The following is an 11,415-nucleotide window of genomic DNA, read 5'->3' as shown; positions in this document are numbered from 1 at the left end:
TGACTCGGATAATATTTTAATGGCAGTTCTAACTTAAAGTGTGCATGTTTTCAAAATGGGTGTAAGGTTTTCTCCATAAACAGGCTGTTGCCACCACTGTAGTTAAACAACTGCTAAAAAGAATGTTCCCCACTTGGGTAACTCCTTTTTTCTTTAGCAGTCAAGGGACTCACTTTACTTGTAAGGTTATTCCAGATATTGAAATGAACACTACTATTCTCACAAAAGCTGTACTATGTTTACCACCCTTAATCTTCTGAAAAATAGAAGATATCAATGTCACATATGAACTAAAATTAGCCAATTATTATGAGAAATTCAACTTGTTTTGCTGAAAGTCTTACCTTTAGTCCTGATGAGACTGATCCTCCTCTGGTCACATCAATTATCTCCTTATAAAATAATTACTTCCATGTCAAAAAGCATCTTTCATACCTCCTGAGTCTTAAAAGACTCAAATATCATCCAATTTGATATCTTTAAATCTTCAAAGATCTTACTATATTCATCTTTAATATTATCCTGTCAAATCTGTACTTGTCTCAAAGATTGTGTTGTATCCCTGTTTGATTTTCAGACAGGAGAATACATTTTCTGGAAAATACCCCACTGAAAGATCAGTCTTGAACCCAGGTGGAAGTAATTTACTTTGCCTGCCCCCCACAACCCATATCACTGTGACACCACAAAGAACATAGCCTTGGGTTCATATTTCACAATTGAACAAAATACAATCTTTACTCTGAATGAAAAGCCACCCAAATAGTAAACCCCCCAAAACAGACAACACCAAGTAGACTACTTTAATAAAAATGTCTAGGACAAGCAGATGATATCACAGAGTAGTTTTCACCTAAGATGCTCCAAACAAAACCCTTCAAGATAACCCCACTAAATCCCCATGATTTTCTTGTTTTTCTTTGTCATATCCCTTCTCTATTTTCGGTCACCTTTCACTTAGCTATTCTTAAATGAGGTGACTTCTAGAGTTGGCTGTAAAATTTAAGAGATATAACAAAACTTATTAATAAAAATAAACTGTTTTAAAACTTATTAATAAAAATAAACAGTGTTTATTACAAAGCCGGAAAACCCATTGTTGAGTGAATCTGAGCTAGTAGAAAGTGACTGTAGATAAATGAAGTTATCTAGAAAGAGGTTCTGAAGCCAGTGCATGAGACAGTGGCAATGATTTAATGCTCCTCTGCATTGTAGTGAAGAGATATTTGGAGTACATTTACATGTTCCTACACTGAGCAATTATTTAATACTTTAGAAATAGAATGAAGTCTTTCTATTTCTCAGTGCTTTTATTATTTTTTCCCACCACAGACATCAAAATAATAGTAGTCTCTGGCATAAATCAATATAAATAAATTACTCATTGTTGTTTTTAATTTTATTTAAGAAGTCATTTCCTTACAATAACTCTTTTTTTTAGATTTATTTATTTATTTATTTATTTATGCATGCATGCACTGGGTACAGTCAAGCGCGGGAGGGTGAGAGAATTCACCAGAGCCAGAGCCGGGAGCAGAACAGGCAGCCTGACGAAGAAATACACTGCTGAGGGGAGCAGCGGGCGGCAGGAGAGGTCTGCGCGCCATGTGGGACCCTCCTCTGGTGGCCGGGGCGCAGCCGGGGATCGAACCACTGCTGCAGAGGCTGCGGGCAGCTTCACAACCCAGTGCTCAACTGCTGCGCCACTGGGGAGGCCCAATAAATTACTCATTGTATCCACCAGGAAATGTATGTTTCTAATGGAATGGAAAATAATTTGACAAATCATAGAAGTTATAGAGCATGAAAACTTAAAGAATCAATTACCAAGATTATAAATTCATAAAACACAAATAATCTCTACCACTATTCACTTAATGTAACTAAATTACCATATAAATAAAATATAATTTCCTATAGGGTCACAGTATTTGCAAGTTTACAATACATTTATGTTTTTCAATCCTGAGCCAATCTTTTCTTGCTCCTGCTTGGTGATGGCATTTGTTAATATGCACGTTTACTTTTATATTTAGCAGGTTAAATGTCATAGTCACAGATGTGTGTTGTCACTTTTTCTAAATGAAATTCAGCAGCAGCAGCAGTAGCAGTTATTTCCAAGTGGTATTGACCAAATGCCAGAAATTTATGAAAGAGGAGAGGTAAAATAAGAAATAAGAAAAACTGGACTGGATGAATTGATAAGGGAGCACATCACACTTATCTCATGATTTTTGACAATTTTTTTAGAGCAGTCAATTGGAACTCTGCCCATAGAAATTTGAATTTTCTTTTCTTTTAAAAATATTTTAATCATTCCATTTCTCTTTCGCTATCTTTTGCAGTCTTTCTGCATATTTTAAAATTCTTTTTTTTTCTTTTACTAACATAAAATATCTTCAAAACATTCAATGCACTCCTCAAAAAAAATCTTTGTTCCCCTTACAAGGCATTGCTCTGATACCTATGTTCAATATTCTCCATGATGTCTCTGTGCCAGAGAGTATTTTCTAGATGCACCTGCTAAGACACTCATTTCTATATTTGAAAACTTGTTCCTCTTGAATGGTATCCAAAATCTTTCTTTACCTTTCATAGGACATTTTCAGATTTTTTTTCTCAGTATAATCACTCAACAATTGTCCTTTTCTGATTTAAAGTATAATAAACTTTTTAAAGACTATCATTGTTTTTCAGAATCATGAGATGAGAGCCAGAATAAATAAGGTAGTCATAGCAGAGACTTTAAATATGAACATTTGTAAGATATTTCAGATTTCAGTTCATTGTTTAATATCCCAACGAGCCTGAAATTACTTATATAATGTATTTTGCATTCCCCTTTGGGCAACCAATATATTTGTTTCATTCCAGGCTTATGGACCTCAAACAAGAGACTTCAGATTCTTGAAGCTATCTGATAATTGCTTCAATTTTATAGGAATAAATGAAATAGCATAAATTAAAATATAATAAATTAAAACAAACAAATAAATAGCATAGTCATGTGTTTCTAAGCAGATGAATCTAGAATTGAAGCGACACGATGGAGTGGGATCAAGACAAATCTTGGTGAATTCATTCAGTTTTCCCTAGCGGAATGGCCCTTGGTGAGGCACAACTTGTTAGTAATCTGCTTACCATATAAGGTCAATTATAAAAACTGCTCTAATTCCTGTGTGTATATAGCCATCTCCTTGAACTTAACCTTGTCAGGAATTCAACAATCTGGTTTAAGGGCATGTATATTACTCTATCATCACCATCAATTTTGATTTATTTATTATCTATTGAAAAATTACTGAGCTCTCTTACCCCTCTATGACCATGCAAGTGGCTCTCTTTTCTCATTTTTCCTAGTAAATCTTTCTTTTTAAATGTTAAAAAAAGAAAAGAAAAATTCCTATTTTTAATGTTTGCTGTAATGCCTCTTGCTTATTCACCTGATGTGTTCTTGTAAATTTACTAAATTCATTGCTCTTTCCATTACTCTTTCATCTCCAAATTCAATGACCACCTTTAATACAATCAATTTATGTTTTTCATGAGAAGTGTAGGCTTACAATTTAGCAATCAATAAACAAATTATTTTTAAAAAGGAAGTGCACTTTTGATTCATATTTTCAATAAATACTCAGTTATAAAATACTTCATAACATGAATATTGCCAGTATAATTGAAAATGAGAAGTTACTTTTTATTCCTTTTTAAAGTCTTTAAAAGTTGAATGAAAATCTAAGGTAGACTAACAGTCAATTATGGTGTATTAAATATAGACTTTGTCTTTTTCTTCAGAGAAACTCACTGCAACAACAATTTGGATCAAAAAGTTGAGAACTTATGGTGACAAACAGTTGAGTAAAAGAGAGCAGAAGAGGTGTCATGATAATTTGATTTTATTTATTTATTTTTTAAAAAATTTATTTATTTATTTATACAAGCACAGGGTACAGTCAAAAGCACAGGAGGGTGAGAGAATTCACCAGAGCCAGAGAGGAGAGCAGAACAGGCAGACTGACGAAATACACTGCTGAGTGGAGCAGCAGGTGCCACAGGAGAGGTCTGCGCGCCATGTAGGATCCTCCCCTGGGGTCCGGGATTAAACTGGCGCTGCAGAGCTTCACAGCCCAGTGCTCAACTGCTGCACCACCAAGGAGGCCCTCATGATAATTTTAGAAGCTAGAAAGTTCTGATACAGCTATCTTATGCTAGAGGAATATTTGCTCTAAGCTGAACATAACTAATGAGTCTACAAAGCTAGACAGTTTGCCCAACAGCATCCCAGAGCTCAGAACTTAAGAAGTACTAAGTTTTTAATTTGTAACAATGAATTCAAATGGAAATTAACTAAAAAAAGTTAGTTTTTTTAAAAAAATAATGACTGGCTAGTATCTTAAATGCTTTCTTCTAAACCAGGAAGCCAAGTGAAAATAAATTTGCAAACCTGGTAGAATTATGGAAGTTTATTTTATATACACTTGAGGAAGGAAATATGTGCAAAAAATTAAATGGGAAATGAGATGAAGAGTGAGACATCAGAGAATACAGGTTAATATGTTCTCATCATCCAGAGAATGACAGACAGGTATTATACACTGGACAAAAATTTAGAATTCCTACATGAAAGAAATTATGGGAAAGACACAGGCTGGGATGGATTTGAGGACAATTAAAAGCTCTGTTACAAAGCCATTGACAGCATACACACAAAAATTTCATTCATCTTTGTAATGTTTTTTGTTGTCTATGTAAGCAAAGAACGACACATCATTAAGTTTCAGGGAATAATGTCTAGCATTAAGGAGAAAAAGGAGCTCTGCCTCTGCTTATGATACAGCAGTTTGATCTAAGGCAACAATAAAATCAAAGGGAAAACAAATAAAAGTTGCATGAAAGCAAGGGAAAACAAAATCCTATAAAGAAGTAAAAAACATTGAGGTAAACAAACATTCTAGAAATTGTTTCTCCTGAGGCATTTGTCAATTCATAATGTGCCTGGCACCAAGAACCAGGAGCTCAGAATTAGTCAGGCACATGCAGTGATACAGAAAGAAAAAAAAAATGTAATGGGAGTTTTGGCTACAAGAGAAGAGACAATATAACTTGGAGGTGAGAAAATTTAGAATAGTTTATGAACAAGACGTGGAACAGGCTAAGTAGTGGAATGCCCTGGCCTCAGGTGAGGTGAGCCTAGCAGCCTGGAGGGCCCTACAAGCAGCAAGCATAAGTGGCAAGGCCTTAAACCATAACCCTTTGTGGACCTCAGGAGGCCCAGGGACAGACCTAGAAGCAGACCCACCAAGAGTGTGCCCACAGATCTCAGCAAGATATGAGGCTGCCCTGGAAGTAGCTCTGCCAGCAGTAGCCCTCAGCTGATTACAGGGAACCCTGTGACAGAACCTAGATGCAGACCTTCCATGGTGGTACCCCACACATATCAGTGAGCCCAAGGGAGAGTTCTGGAAGCATCTCTAACTCCCTAGGTCCTGGCAAGCAGTAGTGCAGGCATATCAAAGGGAGCAGATGTAAGAGACCCTGGCAAAAGCAACTGCAGGGCCTGATCCCAAATGACTTTGGCTCTTGGAGTAGTAAGTTAGAAAGGCATGGTTCAGCCTCTCAGATAGGAGTGGAGCTCATTATCACTTGGATAGTGAGACCAGTGTAGGCTTCAACAGGGTTGACACTTCGGAGATTCTCACTACATTAACAGGAAGGAGAGAGGAAACTGGGGGTTGTGGTAAGTAATTGGTACACCAGTGGCAGTTTGGTCAGTTCAGTTGGAGGTCCTGTGTAACGGAAATGGAGGTTATGTGGGGCATAGTCACCTTCCTGAAGGAAGGAAAGCATTCTGGAGAAACTGGGGTGCCCTATTCAAACTGGGTCCCTGCTAAAATCCATAGCAGGACAGGCATTCTGATCTACACTCTCCCTTCCTGGCCTCTGGAACTGATATTTACTTTGTGAGGTGGATTGAGAGCATGGGACTGCTAAATCTCTCATCCAAAACCCCAGGGTTGAAGGATTTAAGGGGTGCTGCAAACATGAGCCAGACCCACCCCAACTTATCCACACCAACATCTAGATATATCCAAGTCTCTTTCCACCTTATGCATTCAATGACTACAAAACGGGTCTGAGTACACAGAAGTTTAACAGGTCTCTCCTTTTATATCATTGCCAAAACCTGATATTTTTGTTCGATAGTAATCAATGTTTTGATAATTATAGAAATAACAATTTTACATTTGCTGATGAGTTGTTGTCACAGTTTACTATGAGACTACTTTAAAAAAGAAAAGGAAATTACCTTATATGAGCAAGCCTAATACCTAACTTTGGTTACCAAGATATAACATACATTATGTATACATAATTACAAATGTAATATACAAAAATTTATTCATGATCTAAAAATGTTCTGATTTATGTTTTTATATTTCTATATTTTCTGTATATATATTAACCATCCATATTAAAAAGATTATGAATATGTTTTTATTTGTTCAAGTTGTCAAAATATATATGTAAGATCATATCTACATTTGTACATATTGATGTAATTAAAACATCAATAAAATATATTTATATATTCCTTTAGCTATATTTAACTATTGAAACAAATTTCATAAATTATGTTTTCATAATTCACTGAGGAATATGTTTTTTCTTGTTTTTTTAGTTGGAGTTCAATCTTACTTTTAGTTGTGTTATCATTTAGATTCAGTTCAAAATAATTTTTCTTTAATTTTCTTGGGATTTTATTCACATGCTATATAGAACTGTAATGTTTAATTTTTATGTATTTTGAGATTTCCACTTATTTTTTTTGTTATTGATTTTTAGTTTAATTCTATTATGATCTTCAGAAAAAACTGTGATTTTCTGTTTTGCTATAAATAGTAGCATATATTTTATGAACTATAGTATAGTTTATTTGGTGAACATTCCATGTGATCTTGTGAATACGTGTATTCTGTTGTTGTATGAAGTAGTCTATTGTTTCCGACTGTGTCGGGCATATTGATGATATAGTTGAGTTGCATATCTTCAGTTAATGACAGCAAAAACTTTTAAATTACAAACATAAAACATTACACATAATACAGACTTGTTAATATCATTAGCCTTTACATTCTGCTTCTCAGGTTAATGTTTATCACGCTGATCTTTCTGTATTTGCTTTTGTATACTAATGGTTAGTTTAGAGAAAGTGTCAGTAGATTTTTTTTTAAATAATGACTTCCCTTTTTTTTTTTAAAGATTTATTTTTATTTATTTATGCATAGAAGAACTGGGGTATAGGACAGAGGTGCGGGGTAGAGGGATGGGGCAAGAGGATTCACCAGAGTCAGAGTGGGGAGTAGAACAGGCAGTTATGCAGAAATACACTGCCGAGGGGAGCAGCTGATGAGATGGCTGTCGATAGCTTATTAGAGCTGAGGCCTTAACCCCTGCACCACCAGGGAGGCCCCAATGACTTCAATTTTTTAGGCCAGTTAAGTTCACAGAAAATTTTAAAAGGTACAAAGATTTCCCATTTGACCCCATGCATGTATAGCCTCCATTTTCAACCTCCCGCACAAAAATGGTACATTTGTTACAGCTGATGAACCTACATTGATATATAATAATCATGTAAAGGCCATAGTTTATCCTATAGTTCACTCTTGGCTGCATCAAAGTTATGAGATTTTAAATATTCATCATTATTAGTTTTATCCTGATTGTGCCACATGGGGTGCTCTTAATTAATGGCAAAATGATAATTATTTAAAAACTATAGCTGCATTCTACTTTCAGCCACTCAACAGTATACCAGTTAGACAAAACAATAAAAATCATTTGCAAAAATTTTTTAATGAATGACTTCATTCACCACAGGCAAGATAATGGAGAAAAAAGGCACCTGCCTTGTCACTGCCAAAAGAGAAGAGGGAAATATTTGCTCTTTCAAAATGGGATTAAAAGAACACTGGATTATTACCCTTACCTTATAGAATATAAATATTTATCTCTAATGACAGGATAATGACAGGATAAAAATCTGGTATTATTGGATTAAAGATATTTCTATTCTTGAGGACCTCATTTTCTCTTGAAATATAAACACAGGCCTTCAAATTTGAATATATACTCCAGGAGTTCTCTCACTATTTTTCTTGTAAATTATTTTCTCAATCATTCTAATACACAAATGATGTTATAAATATTATCACAGTAAAAATGAAGTGCTAATATCCCAGAATCCTAAGTTTTTACCAAATTAATTCAGAAACACTCAGCTCTACAGAAACAAAACACTTGTTCATCATCCTACAGAAGCAGCTTTAATAATATCCACAGATATATTTCCTCAATATACTCTTTCCTCTAGACTTAACCATTTAATCAATTTACAGTTCTTTATTTTAGATTTCATTTGATTCATGTTTAAAATTTCTATTGAATTATTTTTATTAAGGTGACATAAGTTTACAACACTCTGTATGATTTAGAGGTGTAGGTTCACACATCTTCAAATATATGTTATCACACCACACCAACTACCACAGCATCCATAATTCTCCACCATAATCCATTTAACCCCACCATCCAAATTGTGTAATCACACTATCATGAAGCACATGCTTCCTAACCAAAACAAACAAAAAAAAAGTGAAGAAAAAATTATTGCACTATATAATTTATTTTCCATTCATTCTTATCCTTTGGGAATACACAATCATATAGGAGCATACATGTTTCTGATTTAAACTACCACATGTACATGATTCTTTATGATTTCTTTGTGAAGAATCCCCAAATATTTCACCCATTACTGTTCTTTCACTTAAAAACCAAGCAAAACAAAACTGTAACACTTACATGCACATCAGAAGGTAAAACATTTTCTTATTTTGCTAGAATGTAATAACTTATATTTGAAAGACAGCACTTAGGAGGGTAAGAACATTTCATTTATTTTTATATTTGGAACATGAGCCAATACACTAATATACAATAAGATATTCAAGAAATACATGGTTGAAAGCATCTTCTGGATTTTTAAGGATAATTATACTTCTTATTATTCTTCCTTGGTCAAATAGTACTATCAAATGTCCTGAACCACTAAGAAATTCTTGTTTTCTCTCCTCTCCTGTGATACACTTATGAAAAATTATTCAAACTACCAGAAAAAAAAGTAGTAGTAATCCATATCTCCAAAATTAAATTGCTCTTTGGAGTTTGAGATATAGCTTCAGAAATTTTGTTATTTTTTCAATGTTTATGTTATAAATAGAATAAAACATATTGCCAGCATTTTAACATAAATCTCCGAAGTTAAACAGCATTTCCAATTCTTTGCAATTTTAAATAATTAATGTAAAGACAAATGATCCATAAAACATAAGCTCCAAGTAATTGAATAGATGAAAGTATAAATGTTTTATATTACATTATAAAATGAAGGTATTACCTACATAGTTATAAAACTATTTATATATCAAAACACAAGGAGACTTTAAAATTATGTTAATATTATAAAATATTGCATACATAATTAAGATTACTTATGATGTATGAATACATGCTAAAATATTGATAAAATACATCCCAAGTTACCAAAATGAAATTTGCAAATAGAATATTATCTGTAACTTTTCACCTGGCTGAACATTCACCAATAACACTATCCTAAATTTTGTGAAATTCATTTATGTTTTTCTATAGTGTTATCACATGTTATATACATTAAGAAACAGATTGGTTCTATCTTTAGAAATTTATGTGATTTTAATGTAAATCATATTTAGCATTTTAGTTTCAGCAATGCATGAGTTTATTATTTCCATTACAATATTTAAACTACTTTGTTAACTATCATAAAGTATGTATTCATTGCTACTAGTCTACACTAGCAATTACGCTTAACACTTTTAAAATACATCAGGATAGGGATGTGCACTAGAGCTCTATTGGGTAATATTATTTTCTTCCGATGACTATTTTCATTATACTAGGAATTAATTGATTTATTTACTCATGCATACAAGAGCTGGGGTACAGGCCAGAGGTGTGGGAGGTGAAAGGATTCACCAGACAGAGTGGGGAACAGAACAGGCAGATTCACCGAAGTACACTGCTGAGGGGAGCAGCAGGTGAGTCAGGAGAGGTCTGCTGTGCTATGTGTGTTGCTCCCTGGAGGGCTGGGGATTGACTGGTGCTGCAGAGGCTGTGGACTGCTTCATAGGTTGCGTCTTAACACCTTGCGCCACCAAGGAACCCCTATACTAAGAATTTAAAAAAGGATATAGCACCTTTGTAAATCAGGTACTGAAATGTTTCAAGATGAGTATTCTCCTTATAAGTACTTGATTAATTGGTTTTGCCTTCATTCCAAGGACGTAAACCTCATTCCGTTATTTTTTTTTAATGAAGTATCATTGTTTTACATCCTTGTCAATATTTTGGCAGTATAGGATTTCTCCCCTCAGTTGTGGTCACCATAGTTCTCCCACCATCAAAGCACTCATAGTCTTGCACAATAGTCCACTGGGCTGTCCCCTTCCCCTGTTTTACTTCCCCCTCCCCACCCCTTCTTGATTCTCAATTGAAGAGCTGATCTATTAAACAAGATACTGTCTTGAAGGGCGATTCTAAATTCCAAGTCTTCATTTCAGTTTCATGTACATTTTCATAGATACCAATTTATCTCAAAGTCTTCACAATGACCCAGAGCTTTTGGTACTTCATGGCTTGGTGCTCATGCTTTCTCTCTTTTGATTGTAGTATGTTTTGATTTTAATTTTAACAAAGTACTTTGTTATTAATGGTAGAATGATAATTAAGATGCAAGTTTAAACCACTGTCATTAGAAACAGAAATCCTATATCAAGTAATTGTGACTATGTAGCAGGTTACCTGTTCAGCAATGCAATATGACAATGGAATACAATAGACATTTTGAAAATAATCCATGAAAACTCCAATTTCATTCAAATATATTATGTATTCCCAGTTAAGTGTGAATATTTGGAAAATTAGATTTAAGAAAGAAATGCACTACAATACAGTGTGTATCCTGTGCTGGACAGTATCCTAAGTGAGCATGTTTTCTTCTAAAAAATTACATAGTCAGGCTTGTATAAATAAATAAAAAATAAATCTTAAAAAAAATTACAGTCACAATAATAAGCCAGTATGCTATTTATTGCTATCATTCAATGTTCTAGCTTAGAAAACGGAAGCACAGTAAGATTATATTTTTTGCTGAATGTCATAAACTTTATAAATTGCCTGTTAGAATGTTAACAAGGCATTCTAATTTAAACATATTACTTTAAAATAAAAAATATTGATAATAAAATTAGTATGTGATATTAATGCTTGCAGGAAAGAAAAAAAAGTTAACCAAATATAAAAAGCAAAAAA

The sequence above is a fragment of the Talpa occidentalis genome, unplaced genomic scaffold (genome assembly GCF_014898055.3).
Source record: "Talpa occidentalis isolate TD23 unplaced genomic scaffold, MPIMG_talOcc4v2.1 talOcc4.5, whole genome shotgun sequence".
Classification (NCBI taxonomy): Eukaryota; Metazoa; Chordata; class Mammalia; order Eulipotyphla; family Talpidae; genus Talpa; species Talpa occidentalis.
This window is presented reverse-complemented; position numbering follows the sequence as displayed.